General features: G+C 41.8%; 1 long non-coding RNA gene across 1 annotated transcript; it reads left to right on the top strand.

Moving 5' to 3' along the window:
- The first annotated feature begins 7,345 nt into the window (after nt 1-7,345).
- On the top strand, nt 7,346-10,335 carry LOC139775369 (uncharacterized). Its single transcript, XR_011718812.1, has 3 exons — nt 7,346-7,418; nt 10,036-10,151; nt 10,217-10,335. It is a non-coding gene; the product is annotated as an uncharacterized lncRNA (long non-coding RNA).
- The last annotated feature ends 7,428 nt before the right edge of the window (nt 10,336-17,763 follow it).

Below are 17,763 nucleotides of genomic sequence, written 5' to 3'. Positions count from 1 at the left end.
CCGAGTGTCGTGGGCTTGACAAACGCCAGAGAAACGTCGGCGTTTTGCAAAAGCGCAGGAGTAACACACAAGCGTCTCGCCCACACGGTTCGGCATTACGCGATGTTGGCTACTCGACCCTAGAGCTCTGGTACGCGAATCGGGCATGCAGCCACGCTTATACAGGTATCCAATAACGCGTATAGAAGTCGCGGTCGCATATAGACGGCCGTGTTTTATGGAATGGCCTTCATAAAATTCTTCGCGTTAATAACGCGCGACCAATAGACATCTCTCGAAGTTTTATAAACGCAAACGAGAGGTTCTCTCGTTCGGCTCTTCAATCCTGCAGGCACGGTAAATTGCTTTTTTGATATTGCCAATAAACAAAGATAGAAACGATAAATACGATATATTTCCCAGATTTCATTGTTTCGGATATAAATCGGTAAACAGGAAACGGTAAAACGATGTCGCGCAGATTAAATATCGCTCTCCGCGAAATGTTTTCGAACCGATCGAATATGTAGGCCTCTCTCTCTCTCTCTCTCTCTCTCTCTCTCTCTCTCTCTCTCTCTCTCGCTTTTTCTCTCTCTCTCTCTCTGACAAAGTCATTCGGTTATCCGGGAATTCCGGGTAGATATATGAAATGTTTGCTTGTACAAAGGGACCTTACACTCCGAGGGCCACATGCCATATTTTTCTCGGAGCTCCATATTTCTGACATACGCCTGGGGAGGATGTTCCTTGCCAACTGGAGAAACGACGGGATCGCACACGTGCTTTGAGATCATATGCAACTCATAAAACAGTCAGCTCGCTGAGTAATAATACTTATTAGTCCAATTTGGAGAAGCATATATATTTTCTAACACGGTGTCATAAATGTAGATGATCAGTTTTTAATACACACATAAATAATCATAAAATTGCTTTTATCCTTGCTTAGCAATATAATAATCAGAAAACAAATGTACGCGTAATCTCTATCCATTCAATATCTTGACACGGTTCTAAGTAAAGACAAACTGGGCAGCGGTCGATATCAGTAGAGTTTTATTCTAGCTCCATGGTTGAACGGTCACCAAAGAAATCCATTAATCGCGACGCTTTTAACGGCAGCTGCAAACGCAAAGAACTCTCTCCTTCTCTCTCTCTCTCCCTCCCTCTTTCTACCTCTCTTTAAATCGCCCTACAAAACGTCTCTTTGTCGAGGCTGCGATTCGAAAGACCCACAGCGACGTGCCGCGGTGGTCCGACTTCTCGAGGAGATTCTCGAAAAGGGGACTCTTCTCCGCGAGCCGTTGATATAAGCCGACAAGTATCCGGATCGCGGTACATGTGGTATCGCGCGCGAGTGCGAGCGAGAGAGGACCGTGACTATGACTCTCTCGTGGGTACCGCGACTGATTTGAGTTAGCCACACGCCGAGCGAATCAATCACGTCGCATGCACTCGGCACACATGCCGTTAATGTGCGCGCGCTGGCTGGGACCACCAGCCGACGTCGAGAGGAGAGCTCTAAAGATTAGGGTGCGTGCTTCCGTTTCGAGGATAATTACTCGACACATCTCCCTCTCTCTCACTCTCTCCTTCTCTCTCGCGTTTGTGATCTCTATATCGTAGAACGAAAGGCACGCCGTGATCGAGAAAAAAAGAAAAGAGAAAAAAAGGAGAAGGCAACTCTGGGAGTGACTGGAAACGAGAAACGCGACAGGTTCGTTACCGGCCGAATACTCTCTCGACTCGACTAGAATTAGACGAGGGTAATTGCCTCTCTGCGCCTCGACGCGCGGCGACGCGGACGCTGCTGAGCGCCGAGCGCTACACGTTAACCTTTAACACCGCTCGTATTTCGCTTAGACGATAATATTACGGGAAGGGTTAGGCGCCGAGTTCCCATCAGCGTTTCTACCCTTATTAATTACACATGGGTTAAAGTGCTCATGAGGTTTTGCACAAGCTTTTTATAAGTTCTAATGTGCCAAAAATTATCCGCAAATACATTAAATACAAAGAATATGTATTGTAGATGTTCCAGAAAAAAATTCCAATTTTAATTTAACCTGTTTTTCAGTTCCATTTATTTGTTGACATTTTTTGTAATTAAACATTTTTAATTAATTTTAAATTAAAAGTTTCAGAAAAAATTTCAGTGAAAATGATGAATAACGTAAGTCGATAAGATATATTCAATCCTTTTTTTCCTCGCCGTAATTATGTCTACGTTATTGAACTCGTAACCCCTGCTATTCTGACGCGCAAAAGCTCCGGCTTATCGCACCACGCTTTGCAATCTCAGACTCAATTGGCAGGTTCCGGTGTCGTTGCGCGAATATCAGAGAATTTTCCCCGGCACCGTGGACACAGTACTAAATTAACATTTCTTACGATAAACGAATTTCCCCGGAGCCCTCGGTCGAATTGAATTTCCTGCCACTCTTTCGCTCGGAGGGAGCTCAGCTTGTGGAACTCTATTTCCCGCACCTAGGCGGCTACCGGCCGGGCAGTGCCACTAATGAGCTCGATTAGACGGAATCCTTTTTACCGTGAGGTCTCCCCGAAGGATCTAGAGTTTTTCTCCGTTGACCTTTTGATTAAAGACTTTGCACTCGGCGAACAACGATGAAGCATACGCGAGCGTTACGAATGGACCCAACGTTTTAAAACGATGAGACACGTGTTAATGATCTTATATGTTAAAAAAATCATGCAAACGTTATTTTTGAGAACGATATAAATTCTACGCTTTTTTTTAATACTTGTGCGTTATCGAAATTTTGCTTTTAATGCAAATTTCAGTGCTATCGTTACATCTCTTCTTCGATTCCCTCGAGGAAATTCGCGGCGTAATATAATCCGGCGCACGAGATCGCGAATGTACAAGTAATTATCGAGTGACGCATGACGCGCGCCGTCTCCGGAGGATTAATTAACTCGTTTTGCCCGCCGGACATCGGCTCATTATGCGCGTCGAAGCCACGACTCGCGCGACGTAATTCGCGCGCATGATCAACGCGTATGAAAGCGATACGCTCGCGCTCGCGCGGCCGGCCGGATCGAGACAAAATGAGATACAAGGAATTAAAATACAAGGAGCAATCAAGACCATGAGACCGACATATCCTAGGGAACTGATTCATGATTCATCCTTTGTGAATTCAGAATTGATTTTGACTGTATACTTTCATTAATCGTAATTTCTTATTGCGCGTTGATAAAATTACATCTAGTTCCTCGTGCCTGAAATTTATTTCTGTATCTCATATTGCGTTCCAACCCCAAGTTCTCACCTGTCCCTCAAACAGGCAGCAATGTAAAAGTCGAGCTCATCGCGCAACCCGCATCTTCTTCTTCGCTGTCACTCCCGCATCGTCGTTGCGGTCCGACATCATTTTTTATAGACTCGGCTCGATCTCTTTTTTACACGAACTGCGGGTTCGAAGAGGGTCCTCTCGGGCGGATGGTTCACATAAATTTTCATTTCGAGAAAGACGCGTTATAATTTACGTTAACCGGTTTTGGACAACGAATATAAGGAGCAAGATACACAGCGTGTTTCCAATTGAAATCGTACTAATTATCCCCAACCACGTCACACGCACGGCTTAGGGTGAATTAATTGTTTTCATAATTTCGAAAAGTATCGCATAATTAAGCGAACAGTTTTCCGCCTCGCGACGATCGTGCGGATCGCCCGCCGCGAAACTTTTCTACCGCGCGCAATTACTCCGGGCGGGCTTCGACTTCGAGTCTCGAGTCCGTGACGCGTAATTAACTTTTGACGAGCGGCCTGCGATAATACCACTTCGCTGTAAAAGAGCTTAATTCGAGGGGGCTGCGTTCAAGTTTAAATTCGCGAGACGAGTACCTACGCGTCGCGGCGCGTCGTTTCCCGTGTGTGTAAAGTCCCGCCTTAAGGGACAGCCGTGCGTTATCGTGCCGGGTAGTCGGGACGAGCCGGCCACGAGGGTGGGCTGCATAAATTCGGTGGCTGCAATTGGCGCCCGAATACTTTTACAATTCAAATTATGGAAATCCCAGCGGGTGTACGCGCTAACCGGCGTAGCTGCCGACCGCCGTCGCCGTGTGTACGTCGGAGAGCACGAGAGCGGATTTATTCCTCGGAACACCCGGAACATGGACCACGTTCGGCCGGCGCGCAAGCCCGTCTCCTCGTTCTGCTCCTCTGTCGCTGCCGCCAGAAGCCGGGGCTGAGAGACCGGCTGGACGGAAGGGGGCCGGGCGAGGATCGAGGGGAGAGAGAGAGAGAGAGAGAGAAAGATATCCCCTCGAAAACGCGCTCGGGATTCGCATAGTGCTGCCGCACGATAAAGGGATATCGCGATCGCCGATTCTAATTCTATAATTCCACGCTTAAGCCCGCCTTGCACACATAGGCACGGAGAGTATGCGTACGTGTACACGATGCGTCTTGTACCGCATGTTTTATCTAAATCTGTGTCACGCGCGGCTCCACTTCATCCCCTTTAATGCCCGTTGCGAATCACGATGCGCTCTCGCATGCAACTAGAACGAGGTACTAAAAAAAAAGCGACGGCCCCGGATCTCTGAATGGAACGTACTTGAGGTAGGATGGAAATTGTATTCAAGGAAAGAGAAAAAAAGAGAAGGGGGAGGAGGGCGGCAATGGAATACTTTCGACATCAGCGCTCGTATTCCGGAAATGGTGCAAAATAACGACGAGATGATAAAGTGTTTGCTAAAGGAGCAACGATTTTTCCATATCTACGATTAATCCATTCTGCAGTTTGTCGATTATTTTGAATTTCATTTTGTTTAAATATTGATAATGAAAGATCTACATAAATATATTAATATAATTGTATATTCTTAAATAATAATAATTATAAAAAATTTAAGTAATAATTAAAAATAATGGTTTATTTTTAAATAATAATAATCTACCCTTAATGTAATGATCCGGCTATGTGCATTCTTCTAATGGTCTATTTCGCAATAGCTCGCTAAATAAAAGTTTATAAAAAGTTCGCGGTATTTAAAAGTTTGTTCAGTGTTTAGTTTACATTATTATTTTCTATAAAACTTAGAAAATATAATTTCATTATTATATTTCTCTAAGCATATTTCATGAAATATACGTGTGCGCGGTTGACGTCCAGGTAATTGCCTGTCAATGTTAACGACTTCAAAGTCCAACGGAACTGTGACACGGGTCTCATAGGGGTGGGAAAACCTTCGCGCGCACTCGATAAAGAATTAACAAAACTTTTCCCAAGCTTTTTCCGTCGTTAGAAGCGCGTTTCCCCGCGACATTCGTTATCCGCGAGAAGTGCGCGCGCGAGCTTCCACATTTTCCACGGCGAGCGCAGAAGAAATTTTTCATAGAACCACGCGCCCGGAGTATCTCGGAAGCATTTTAGACTTTTGATTTGAGATCTTTGTAAACGTCCATCTAGGGACGCGCGCCGGGGGAACGGAGTTTCTTTCCCGTGATTTCCTTCCCGATTCTCGCGTTTAGCGTCCCGCGGGACCGACACGGACGGCGAGGAAGAAGTTTCGACGTTGAAAAATGCAAGCCGAGACTTGGTCGTTGCCGCGCTCCGCTCCGCTCTTCCCCGCCGGATATTTCTCATTGATACCTCTTTTTTGCCCGGCACTCCTCCCCTCCGACCGCCAACTATCGGCAGAGCAATAATACGCGGCAGAATCTAATCGTGGCAAAAAACGTCCCGACATTCGGTGATTTGTCTCCCCGTGTCTTTCGTGACTTCGGGACCGCGATATTTCTAGTCGTATCCGATATGAAATTCCACATTGAGACAATATTCCGGGTGTAGGCAATATTGGACGAGTGCCTAGCTGCGGAGGAGACATTTGTACTCGATATAATGGTGTACTACGGTTATTTGAAGGAACGTATCAGAGAAATGTTTGACGTCGCACGATAAAACAGGTCGAGTGAAATATTCTTTCACCCTATGAACAGTCGTAAAAAAAATATATGTAGCTATACTAGTTTCTTTTACGTATGACAGATATTTTACGAGATACATATAAGCGTACAGATTTTACAGCAAACATAATTCTTTCAAATTTTTTCCCTGTTTTATCTCAAGCCTGACACTGCTTTGTGTATCTTGTCGGATTAGCCTATCCGAGATGAGATGAGCTCGCGCGTCCTTAGTCAGCCGCCAAGACGAGAGAACACTTATTACAATCGTGTATTAGATGAAAAGGGGAGTGATTTGATTAGAGAAGTGTATCCGGGGTAAAGGGAACGAAAGGGAGTAACTGCATCACGCGAGAGTTTATCAACACAAATTGGAGGGCTAAACGAGGAAAGTTTCCTTGCACCCGTAGCCCTCGAGGACATAAAAGAAACACAATCTCTCATTGGATTTTTTCAACGGAAACCATACCGAGTTCCGCGTAATTATTAATATCGCGCGAGCGGATGTAACGCGTGACTCTAACGACCACAGCTCGGCTCATTATGAAACTTTTTCGCGCGGGTAATAATTTTCTAACGACGTTCAATTCAAATGCACGCCTCGAAGAAAAAAAGCAGCGAGAAAGGAAACGTGGTGACTTACAGCCTGGGCCGCATCTCTTCCATCGGGAGGCAAAAAGCGCAAGATAAGCTCGACAACTTAGCCGCTAAGCCGTTCTTTCTCGGGATTATCAGCTCGAGCTCGCTCGCTCCTCTCGCATCCCTCTCGCGCGCGAAACGTTGCGCAACCCTCGTCCCATTTCCTGCAGACAATACCTACATCCTGGCTCTTCCCCGGCTCTCCACCGATCTCCGCCCGTCGTTTCTCCCCGTTGTTTCGCTCTCTCGCTCGCACGTGTGCGAGCCGCTCCGCGGCTCGTTGTCTGGCACCCCCGAAGTCTGGAGTGACAGACAGCGCGGTCCGAGGGGTTGACGTTTGCCGAACGGATGAAATGCAGGAACGTATATTTGTTCGTTCGGACCCTCGTGAGAGCGAAGCCGTTACCTTAGAAACGTCAAATACCTTACCACATAATGACGTGCCACGAAGCAATTAGTGCGCGTCATTAACTGAGTGTTTTAAAGTACCGTGCGTTATCAAGAATCGTAGATTCTCAGTCGATGCGTCAAGTTTGATATTGCTTATCGACTTGTATAGAGGACGTTGAAAAGAAGACTATAAAAACTGGGATAATTTCTATTCTATATTTCTATGAATTTGACAGGCTCCCCATTCCCTACAGTGCTGATAAAAGGGAATAGGGGGATAGTGTATGCTACCCCCCCAATCTAGTGGATGCGAAACTGTGAAGGGACATCAAGTCGTGACACTGGAGAGACCAGAGGGGAAACGCCGTGACATTTGTCGGAGAATCTTGATTAAATAAACATAAAGAAAGGCGTTCGTCATGGATTGCAAAGGAATGGAGCTATTCAATAACACATAAGAATCTCGGCGGTTACGGTATGTTTGTTGCGCAATTTTTTAGTTTTCGTTTTCCAGTTGGATAGCAAAGGATAATATCAAGAAATTCAAAATAAAAATCGCACACATTATATATCGTTATTAAATCTTGTAGATATTAATCCGTATATGAATAAAATAAGTATAAAGAGCGATATAAGATTATAACGTTTATGTGATGTAATCGCTTTTGTAATATAAAGAAGCACAAAATTTCTAGAACAACAATGAGATCTTTCTATTTTACGGTCTCCTCGTGACTCTTGAAACTATCTCAATTCAGAAATACTCGAAGAATTCTTCGCGCGTGCCCCGCAGTTCATATCCGGCACGTAGTTCATGTAGTTTCTAAACTGGAAAATCTGAAGGGCCGTTGTCGTAGTTCAAGGACGACGAAACGATTGTTATGCATGGAAAACGAGTTGCGGAGCTATGGCGAAAAATAGAAATTCAAATCGTACATCTCCATATTTCTAAATTGAGAATACGAAACGGTCTAGCGCCTCTCTTGCCGCTTCGGGCGATTTCTGCTAATTTCAAGTAAATTTGTACTCTATTGCTTCTAATAAAATATACAATTTGGGGAAATTACGTTAGGCGGGATTTAGAGAAATCTCGTATATCTAGTCAACATGTACCATTCCGTTATTAAATGATGAAGGCTAGCGGGATATCTCAGTCTTATGCAAATTTATGTAAAATTGTCTTGTTTAACTGGTATTGTGTGCGGATTGTCGGACGATACGGTAACTGCTTCGACTCCGCGGACTTGAGGGACCGTTCTATCTTCCTCTCGAAGCACGTTAGCCCTGAGCGACCGCGCGTACTTCTCGAAGTTCGCCAATACGCCGTAATAATACCCCAATGCGTATTCTATCATCGGACGTCGTCTGCGAAGCCCCCGTTGATACAGTAGCGAAGAGGTAGAAGAAGCAAAAGAGAGGGAGGGTGAGGAGGCATGAATCGCGCGCGCGAGCGAGCGCTGGAACAAGAGAGTAAATGGCAGAGAGAAAGAGAGAGAGAGTGAGAGAGAAAGGGGCAAAGTCCTCGGCATAAATCACAATTATAATCAACGTGCTCGAAAGTTACACCAGGTCCCCTTTGGCCCCCGCGACTTGTCGTGGCTCTACCCGGCGTCGCATGAAAATTTATCGCCCAACTTCGGTTTCCTTCAAGGTCGGCCGCGCCACTTTGCATACATCGCTCTTCTTCCACTTTTTCGCGAGTTCTCTCGCAAAGAAAGTCGACTCGTTTGCGTTGCGCTACATGCATCCGCCGCCAGCCAGCGGAAGAATGGAAACGTGGCAAGAGGGGGGAGCTGCGAAGAAAAATAAGAGGCGCGGGGCAAACATCCCGTTGAACTTGGGACGAATACTTTATCTCGTTTTGATGAACTGCTCCGGGTACGGCACTTTGCGTTGCGGCGATTCCGCAACTTTTTTCCGTTTATCGTTGAAAAACTATATTGTTGCATACAGTTGACTATACATTTCTTATTTTCACACACATACAGTGATGTTAACAACCAAAACACATTAAATTTTATCCACCAAAGAAGAAGTGTCGTTCGCCGATGAACCCCATGTCGACGTTGAAACATCACAACGACGACAGAACCATAGATGGGGGATGAGAGCGAGAAATGACGAATGAGTCACGCCGAGGGTGGTTACGCCTCGCGATCATACAGTGAGCCTCTTCTCTTCATCGGTAATCAGGAAGACGTGACGATGGCTGCGTAAAATACGGGCGCGTGTAGGAGCGTGTGCGGCGTCGAATTGCGAGCCGAATCGAATCAATCGAGAGCATCGTAATTCCGAAATGCGGGGCCGCGAAGAGGGTGAGCGGCGTGTAAAGTTACCGGTTGCAGGGGTAAATCTAGTTTCTTCGTTACGGGCCGAGAGACGGCTCGCTGTCTGGAAGGGAACGACACGAGCGATGCCGAGAAACTAGGGTCGTTCGGAGAACGATGTGGATTTTCTTGGCTTACATTTGTTCCGCCGTGCAAACGGTGAAACTTTTCACGATGACACCGCCAGCGCGGCGATTAACGAAATGACAAAGTCAAATTCTCTGGCGAGTCTAGGATGTCGTGTTCTCTAACGCCAAGACGGCAAATGAGATATGCGCGAAAATGGCGAAAGGACGAACGACTGCGGCGTAAGGCAAATTCGTATAAACTTTCGTGCGGCATTTCGCGCGGCCCCAAATTTCTGATTCAAATCGAGAAGCGATAAGAGATTACGGGAAAGATAGTTATAATCGTATGATAATTGTAAAGTACGGCAGCAAAGTTTCCTCGCTTACGTGCGTCGCATAATTAAATTCGCGGCGGTTACACGGTAACGCGTGCGACGACGGGGTCTAACAAGTTCCACGAAATTAATTCGCCGCGGTTCTTCGCATCGCAATAAGCCGTCTGTTCGCCCAAGTTCGCCGGCGAATTTGCTTAAAGCAATTTTCCCAGCGGACCGATTGTCGCCGCCACGCTGCATGACACTGAATTTCTTAGAGGATAGCTTTACAAATAGACGATAACTTTTTATACGAGATATATCTCCGCAGATATTCGATCAACTTCTTCCTTTAACTTGTAGCGCGTGCCGTTTCGTTTCAGCACACAATTTCCCGTCGTGTCAATGGCAGGAAGTGGAGATGAATTATTCCAGAGAATAATGGCGAACGATTGAAATACCCTTAGTCGTAGCGCCCAAGGGCGATCTGGCTTGTGAAGTGAGTGAAGGAGAAACGAACGAGAGAGGGAGGTCCTGAAAAATTAACATTATTCCTTCCCGTAGGGAGAATCCCGCGCCTAATGTCACGATGATTTGAAATCGATAACGACCCGTCCAGATATGCAGGAGTCAGACCCTCTCGATGGCCGATGGCAAAGAGCAAGAAGTCACGTCGTATTATCGTAGCGCAGGAGACACCGCGGTGTGCCGGTTCTTCAAAGAAACTCGCAGCCGCGGAAAGAAGAGGAGGAAGGAGACGACGAGACGCCGTGGCGTAGATATACGGATCCCGGCGACGTTGGCGTACGCCATTCTTGCCGGGCTCTTCCTGCCGGTAATCAAAGATTTATATCGGCGAAGTGCACGGGCGCGGGCACGCTCGGGATGTTCCTACGTTTCGCGAGGAGAGAGAGAGAGAGAGAGAGAGAGAGTACGATCGACGATAGGAAAATCGATGCGCTACTGTGTTCCGTCCGAGTGACGTTTCCCAATCGTAGATACGAGAGGCAGCCGACGTATATATCGTATGCGAGCGAAAGCGAACAACGGAACGAATGAATGCCGCGCGGTTCTGATCGCGAGATACACCGCTTTTATGTTAATGGCCGTGTATCCTCGAGCGCGTATCCGCGGATTACGCTGACGGATGCTGGTGGATATTCCCGAGATAAGTCGCGTATGCGTACGACCGTCCGTCGATTTCGACGACCATCGTCGCGACCACCGTCGGATGGAAGCATGCAAATCGCGTGCGCAATTGCACACGGATCGATAGAAATGTCACGCGTCGCTTTTTGCAATGGTTAGACGCGATATGTTTTGTGATAATCGCGAAAGTTTTTTTCTTTTAATTGGGGCGAATCGTTTTACATGAGTCAGAAATTGCGATAGAACAAATTGTTGCGGCACTGCAATTTATATAGTTTAACTATATTTTTTAAGTATAAAAAACCGAACAAAGCTTTCGGACCTATGTTTATAGGAATTTTTTTATTCCAAATTTAATTTCCTCTAAGACTTTGAAGTTTTACTGACCTGACCTGGAACACCCTGTATATATGTATAAAATATTTACGTATACATATAAACTTATTGAAAATAATGCGGAGTAATAAAAGCAATTGCGTAGAATGTAAAATCAAGATGATAAGTTAATCCAATAAGTAAATCGATAAATTGTAAAACTTCAATTTGACGTTTATCGAATTTCTTTCTTTGCCATCAAGCGCTTGATTGATTGACAGCTTAAAGATTAACATGTCTTTTTTCCCACTCTCTCGGGTATAGGAAAAATTCAGGCGACTCGCGTCAAACGGGACATGATAAACTAATCTGGTGGCAGCATTCGACTTTGAAGAATCTTCATCCACGCGGTGCTTACGACATTCACGCTTATCTCGTGAACGCATCCACGAGCTCGTCCGGGCCGGACATTAGCATACTTAATGGCCCTTTGTTTGGTTAACTTGAACTACGAATGTTGCGAGCGCGACACGGTTCGTTAACTTGACCGAATCAAATTACATGAATTTACTGTCCCAACGCCTTCGTGGTATTTCATCGTGGGTCTATAACCGGCGCGAGTTTACATTGCTCTTGGGTGGAAGTTTGACGTTTCGGCGGAATCAATTCTGCTGGAGAGCTGGAAACTCGCTCGGTTTCAACGCATCTCGGAGATAGTCTCGTTAGAGAGTACGGCGATACCTTCGGGCAGAATGTGTACGAAATAAATTCCACAACGTGTATTCCACGCGAATATTGTTTTGTAAGTATATATCGATATTTTTCTTTTCATTCCTCGTATACATTTATAATGAAATCCTGCGTGACTGTACGTGTAGCCGAACACCGTTATAATAACGACAGGATGGAATTTTTACTGCAATAAGATTTGTTTGAATAACTTGGTACACGTGGACCCCAATATATCGATACAACACAATATGCTCACTTGTATCATAAATATTTATTTACGGAAAAATATGGCGAGATAACTGGAGCACCGAGACAAATAAAAAAATGTAAGAAACAATTTTATGTTGTCCCAAAACTTTTGCATCGTTTTTCATGTTAAAAGTGGATATCAAGTTCAAAACTATCGAGCAATTTAAGGATTTATTTAATTATTTTAATTACCTGTACTTGAATTAATATTCTCATTAACGTCCCAACAGGATGTCGCGTCGATGAGAAACTTTTCCCGTGTCGCTTGTACCATTGTGCACGAGATCGTGCATAGACATTTATTTATGGAAAAATATAGCGAGACAACTTAAGCACCGAGACAAATGAAAAAATTAGAAATTAGCAAGAAACAATTTTATATTGCCCCGAAATTTTCGCATCATTGTTTCGTTGTTAAAAATAGATATCGAGCTGTTAAAACTATCGGCGATTCAAGATTTACTCTAATACATACCTTATTGACATCAATATTCTCATTAACGTCTCAACGGGACGGACGCCGTGTCAATGAGAAATTCTTCCCGCGTCGCGCGAACGCGCGAAGTTAGTCGCGAAGTCGAATGACGTGATCAAAGCAAGTAACGCTCAATCAGTAGTTCCGTGAAGTTGGCACCCGACTTTAACAAAATGAATTTTAAAAAAAAGGAAATTGTAGCATTTTCTTTGTAGTTGTTTGTAGTAACAATAATTTCGTTTGTAGTTTTATCGATTTTGCAAAAACAAAGATTTTTAAAAATCACTTTTGCCTAAAATTGAGATATTTGAAATTCGCTCGCGCCATGTGTTTTAGAATCGTTTGTAGTTGTTTGTAGTAACAATAATATCGTTTGTAGATTTATCCATTTGGAAATAACAAAAAATTTAAAAAATCACTCTTACTCAAAATTGAGATATTTGAAATTCGCTCGCGCCATGTGTTTTAGAATCGTTTGTAGTTGTTTGTAGTAACAATAATTTCGTTTGTAGTTTTATCCATTTGGAAATAACGAAAAATTAAAAAAATCACTCTTACTCAAAATTGAGATATTTGAAATTCGTTCGCGCCATGTGTTTTAGAATCGTTTGTAGTTGTTTGTAGTAACAACAATATCGTTTGTAGTTGAATAATTTAAAAGTTGCAATGTATTTGTAATAAACAAATTACGTATCTTTGTCAATTTTAAAGATATCTCGAATCCGCTTGCGCCATGTGTTTTAGAATCGTTTGTAGTTGTTTGTAGTAACAACAATTTCGTTTGTAGTGGAATAATTTAAAAGTTACAATGTATTTGTAATAAACAAATAACGTATCTCTGTCAATTTTAAAGATATCTCGAATCCGCTTGCGCCATGTTTTTTAGAATCGTTTGTAGTTGTTTGTAGTAACAATAATTTCGTTTGTAGTTTTATCCATTTTGCAAAAACAAAAATTTTTAAAAATCACTCTTCCCCAAAATTTAGATATTTGAAATTCGTTCGCGCCATGTGTTTTACAATCGTTTGTAGTTGTTTGTAGTAACAATAATTTCGTTTGTAGTTTTATCCATTTCGAAATAACGAAAAATTTTAAAAATCACTCTTACTCAAAATTGAGATATTTGAAATTCGCTCGCGCCATGTGTTTTAGAATCGTTTGTAGTTGTTTGTAGTAACAACAATATCGTTCGTAGTTGAATAATTTAAAAGTTGCAATGTATTTGTAATAAACAAATTACGTATCTTTGTCAATTTTAAAGATATCTCGAATCCGCTTGCGCCATGTGTTTTAGAATCGTTTGTAGTTGTTTGTAGTAACAACAATTTCGTTTGTAGTGGAATAATTTAAAAGTTACAATGTATTTGTAATAAACAAATAACGTATCTCTGTCAATTTTAAAGATATCTCGAATCCGCTTGCGCCATGTTTTTTAGAATCGTTTGTAGTTGTTTGTAGTATCAATAATTTCGTTTGTAGTTTTATCCATTTTGCAAAAACAAAAATTTTTAAAAATCACTCTTCCCCAAAATTTAGATATTTGAAATTCGTTCGCGCCATGTGTTTTACAATCGTTTGTAGTTGTTTGTAGTAACAATAATTTCGTTTGTAGTTTTATCCATTTCGAAATAACGAAAAATTTTAAAAATCACTCTTACTCAAAATTGAGATATTTGAAATTCGCTCGCGCCATGTGTTTTAGAATCGTTTGTAGTTGTTTGTAGTAACAACAATATCGTTTGTAGTTGAATAATTTAAAAGTTGCAATGTATTTGTAATAAACAAATTACGTATCTTTGTCAATTTTAAAGATATCTCGAATCCGCTTGCGCTATGTGTTTTAGAATCGTTTGTAGTTGTTAAACAACTACAAACTTGTCAGACAACTACAAACGATTCTAAAACACATGGCGCAAGCGGATTCGAGATATCTTTAAAATTGACAAAGATACGTAATTTGTTTATTACAAATACATTGCAACTTTTAAATTATTCAACTACGAACGATATTGTTGTTACTACAAACAACTACAAACGATTCTAAAACACATGGCGCGAGCGAATTTCAAATATCTCAATTTTGAGTAAGAGTGATTTTTAAAATTTTTCGTTATTTCGAAATGGATAAAACTACAAACGAAATTATTGTTACTACAAACAACTACAAACGATTCTAAAAAACATGGCGCAAGCGGATTCGAGATATCTTTAAAATTGACAGAGATACGTTATTTGTTTATTACAAATACATTGTAACTTTTAAATTATTCCACTACAAACGAAATTGTTGTTACTACAAACAACTACAAACGATTCTAAAACACATGGCGCAAGCGGATTCGAGATATCTTTAAAATTGACAAAGATACGTAATTTGTTTATTACAAATACACATTGCAACTTTCAAATTATTCAACTACAAACGAAATACAACGAAACAAATAATTTTTATCCCCTAAAAAAATCTTTACGGGGACGCTGGTCTATATTTGAGCTCGCTATTAAACGTTTAATTAACATATCCGTTTATTAGAAACGTTTTTCCGAATACACATGTTTTAAATCTAGGGCCTCTCTCTGATAAACGTTTAAACGTTTACCAGACTCTAATATACATTTAAATGTTAAGATAAACGGTTAAACGTGTAGACGTTTTTTACAAGTAAACGTTCTTCTGGAAGAAAATGTAAATGGATAAACGTTTCGCGTTTAAACGTTTATTCGAAAAACGGAATAAAATCAGGAGCCCTAGACTCTATATTCTACATTCTGAGTTCTAAAATAATTCTCGTATAGTTCTGAATGTATCCGAACAAACGTTTTTCGAAGAACAAATGAGACGCTGGCCGATTTCTGAAATTCTGGGTGTTCTAAAATATTTCTCGTGTAGTTCTGAATGTGTCCTAACGTTTTCCAAATAGTTCTGCCGATTAGAATTATTTAATTTTTAAATAATTTTTATTGCCGCATTTACGACTACATGAGTGAGACACGCTAGCCGATTTCCGATAATTATTTGAAAAATAGACAAATGTTTATGAACAGAACTCTTCGGAAAACGTTCGGATACATTAAGAAGTACACGAAAAATATTTTGATGTGAGATATCTCAATTTAGGGTAAGAGTAATTTTTTTAAATATTTGTTTTTTTTTATGGATAAAACTACAAACGATATTATTGTTACTACAAACAACTATAAAGGATTCTAAAACACATAGCGCAAGCGGATTCGAGATATCTTTAAAATTGAGAAAGATACGTTATTTGTATATTGCAAATACGTTGTAACTTTTATATTATTCAACTACAAACGAAATTATTGTTACTACAAACAACTACAAACGATTCTAAAACACATGGCGCGAACGAATTTCAAATATCTCAATTTTGAGTAAGAGTGATTTTTTTAATTTTTCGTTATTTCCAAATGGATAAAACTACAAACGAAATTAATGTTACTACAAACAACTACACACGATTCTAAAACACATGGCGCGAGCGAATTTCAAATATCTCAATTTTGAGTAAGAGTGATTTTTTAAATTTTTTGTTATTTCCAAATGGATAAATCTACAAACGATATTATTGTTACTACAAACAACTACAAACGATTCTAAAACACATGGCGCGAGCGAATTTCAAATATCTCAATTTTAGGCAAGAGTGATTTTTAAAAATCTTTGTTTTTGCAAAATCGATAAAACTACAAACGAAATTATTGTTACTACAAACAACTACAAAGAAAATGCTACAATTTCCTTTTTTTAAAAATTCATTTTGTTAAAGTCGGGTGCCAACTTCACGGAACTTCAATCAGTTCGCTTAGCGTCGCTCCGTGCGTGGCCGAATTGCGACCGCTCCGCGGTTCCACGTCTTTTTATCCATCCCGGCCCGTGCGGCCGACTCCCGCGCGCGAAGGAATGTCGGGAGTGTCGAATCCAGCAACGGGCAACCGTTTCGGGGTGTCGATCGGTGCGCGCGACCGCATCCACCGTCACGGCAATCGCGGTCGGTACCTGTCGCTTCGCGTTTCGCCGGATCGATGTGCGTCGGGACGGTCGGGACGATCTGGGACGATCCCCGATTCCCGACATCCGACGTTGTCGAAGACGCTCTCGTTTCGCGTGTCTCGCAAACGTATACGCTCGCCCGAGCGTGCGGAGTGCCGTCTGTTTACGCAGAGCATCAAGGAGCGTCGAATAACATCGAGACGAGCATCGTGGGACGGAGCACGACTGGCTGTCTTGTTGACATAGGTGATCTCTCGCTTGTTTACGATACTCGTGTAACGCTCGCTTGCCCGCCATGATTGACGCCACGCAACTTTTCGCGTATTTTCGCGCGGGACACGTCGAGAATGCCGAAGCTAGTAGCGTGTCGGTTGATCGCGGTCGATCACGTACGGTTTTTCGATATCCGTGACGAATATCGGTGTCGCGCGCCTCGCCTCACCGTATATATACATATATATATATATATCCGACGTTCGTCGAAAAGGTTCCTTACAAGTCACAGGTGCACCTGTCTTCTGCTACTCGCGAGTGTAATTGTGTATCTGGAGTGTCGATCGAATCAGGCGATTGTGCTAATATATTAATCGACGATAGATATTGGCATTTTGAAGCAAAACTGAACTTAATTTAAAGACTTTTGCGCGTCTATTACAATAAAGGATTTATCATTGGACATAGTATCCCAGAGAACATTATATCTTATAAGACGTCTTATAAAACTGTCATAAAGACGTCTTATGATCCGATTTATGACGCCTTTAAAACGTTTTATTTTTTTACCACTTTTAGATATATTGTAAAATAAAAATAAGTAATACGAAACGCGTTAACAAAAAGAAAAATACGAAAGAGGCGCTAGCATTGTTTGATAAATCAGTATATATAAATAATTTAATACCTATACGTAACTTTGATAACAATCTACTGTGAGTATAAAAAGTATTCGTACACTAAGAATTTTCACAGAAAATAGTTTACTTTTGTGTGATAATAAATAATAAACAAATAATAAATTTTTATATTATAAAGTCTTTCTTAAGGATGTTTTATCTATAGCTATATGTAGTATAATTTTGTTTTCTTGATTAAACAGTGTAAAGCTAGTCTCAGAAATTATTTATAAACAACATGTTATCATTGGGACAGAAAAAGCGTAAAAATTACAATTTTTTCCCA

The sequence above is a fragment of the Temnothorax nylanderi genome, unplaced genomic scaffold (assembly GCF_030848795.1).
Source record: "Temnothorax nylanderi isolate EJ_2023f unplaced genomic scaffold, tnyl_v1.0 TNYL_tig0097_pilon, whole genome shotgun sequence".
In the NCBI taxonomy this organism is placed as follows: Eukaryota; Metazoa; Arthropoda; class Insecta; order Hymenoptera; family Formicidae; genus Temnothorax; species Temnothorax nylanderi.
Note: the sequence above shows the minus strand (reverse complement) of the source record. Positions and strands in the feature narration are given on the sequence as shown.